General features: G+C 35.5%; 2 non-coding genes across 2 annotated transcripts; both read left to right on the top strand.

Annotated features, from left to right (window-relative positions):
• The first annotated feature begins 600 nt into the window (after nt 1–600).
• On the top strand, nt 601–685 carry TRNAM-CAU (transfer RNA methionine (anticodon CAU)). The gene is given in 2 exon segments: nt 601–638; nt 650–685. It is a non-coding gene; the product is annotated as a tRNA-Met (tRNA).
• A 77-nt stretch (nt 686–762) lies between these two features.
• Nucleotides 763–836, top strand: TRNAI-AAU (transfer RNA isoleucine (anticodon AAU)). Its single transcript has one exon. It is a non-coding gene; the product is annotated as a tRNA-Ile (tRNA).
• The last annotated feature ends 1,123 nt before the right edge of the window (nt 837–1,959 follow it).

Genomic DNA, 1,959 nt, shown 5'->3' with positions numbered 1-1,959 from the left:
CTTTCTTTGCGCAAAACTTGATTTGCAATTTGATCATTCTTTATTTTCTTTGATGATCCACGAACCAACTTTGATGAACCAGGGCGGCGAGGGTCTTTTTCAACCCCACATCCTTCTGTAACATCATTGTATGAAATGGTTCTTGGAACGCTTTGACAACCGAGACATATAAGATTGATCATGATTCTATGGTTTTATGGACAAATCTTTTGGGGTGTTTGGGAGGGAAGATATGGAAATATGAGAAGGGTGAAAAGAGATGTGTTGTTTTGTACATTTGTTGTTTCAAGAATCAAGATTGTTGTTGTTGGTAGATGATGATGGATGAATATTGGAAGATGGGAAAGATGAAGAATATGAAAGGGTAAGTTCCTAACCAAATGAATTTAGATAAGCATTTGTAATTGACGACACCATTTTTTTGTATCTAATTTTGGTTTGTGATTCTTGGATTACGTTTCGCCACACAAAATTTAGTAACATATTTATTTACCATTGAGTATTGGAAATTATCTAATGAACGTGTACAAATGGTTTAAACCAGTTTAATGAAACTACTTTAAGTTTATTATAAATTTAGAAACAATACAAAAACACAAAGGGGTGGTGGCGCAGTTGGCTAGCGCGTAGGTCTCATAGCTACTGAGTGATCCTGAGGTCGAGAGTTCGAGCCTCTCTCACCCCATTCTTTTTTTATTTCATTTTTTTCGTTTATCCTTAACTACAAGACATGTAACAAGTTAATAAGGCAGTTGACAAATCGGCCTATTAGCTCAGTTGGTTAGAGCGTCGTGCTAATAACGCGAAGGTCGCAGGTTCGAAACCTGCATGGGCCAATTTTTATAAATTTGTTCAGAATTAATCTTTTTTGAAACTGTTTTCACTATATAACCAAGAGCCCAACATTTTATGGGCAATATTTGTTTACTCGGAAGAGTGGATGAAGGTGTGGTAGCTGTTTTTTTAAGAAAAGAAAGATGAAGAATGAGTTTTAAGGTTAGTGGCTGAGTGGATTAGGAAGATGGTGGAATAGGGTTAGGTGTTTGTTTTTATTAATAAAGGATTCTATTAAAACTAAAGAATAATAAGAAAAACCTAATCATGGGTTAAATCATAATTGTCAACAAGGAATAAAACCACATGGACCCATCATGTAGCATTTTTGATAGTTTTACTTTATCGGTTTGTTTTGGCAAAGAACAGACAGACCGCTTTTTCTCTTATTTTTGTTTTTATGAACTAAAATATCAATATTAAAAAACATAGGTTTATAACTAGTGCATCTTAAAAGCGAAACTGAAACAATTCATACACCAGGAGCATAATGACAATCATGTAGTGTATGAATGAGACCATTTATCTCATAGCTTTTGATGACCTCAACGGGTGCCCATGTATTGTTTCCAATGAACAAGTTCAATTAATAGCCTCGTTTTAGATTCATGTTTTTCTCTAAATCCATGCACATTGTAACAAATGTTGTTAGGAGGAATTAGGGTTTATGTTGGAGATACTCCTTGGATCGTGTGAGCATTTTCCGAACTGATATTTCTACTTTATGTCTGGGTTCCAAAAAATTCAGCCTAGGATAATCCAAGATGACACTTACGATTCTAGGCACAGAAACCGTAAGTCAAATTGCTAGAAGGATTCTATGTTCGTCTGAAAAAGAAGAAAACTAATAATTTATGTCTCTCTCTTCTCAAAGAGAATAACCGTTTATATAATAAATGAGATTAGGGTTTGCCTCTTTGGGTTGGCCGTCATGGGTTGCTTTAGAAGCAAGTCAGGGTAATCCGGATTTTAATGAGGATTTAGGGTTTCCAAAACTGACGAATTTCGTCAATTTTACCATAATCATCATCAAGAATTCATTTTTCCCACTATGTTCCCAGCCAATGGCTCTGCCCCTTGGACCCCGTTAGGGGCATTCACTACAAGAAAACTTCGATTTAGCTA

The sequence above is a fragment of the Lactuca sativa genome, chromosome 3 (assembly GCF_002870075.4).
Source record: "Lactuca sativa cultivar Salinas chromosome 3, Lsat_Salinas_v11, whole genome shotgun sequence".
Taxonomy (NCBI): Eukaryota; Viridiplantae; Streptophyta; class Magnoliopsida; order Asterales; family Asteraceae; genus Lactuca; species Lactuca sativa.
The sequence above is the reverse complement of the archived record's forward strand: the minus strand, read 5'-3'. Positions and strand labels throughout refer to the sequence as shown.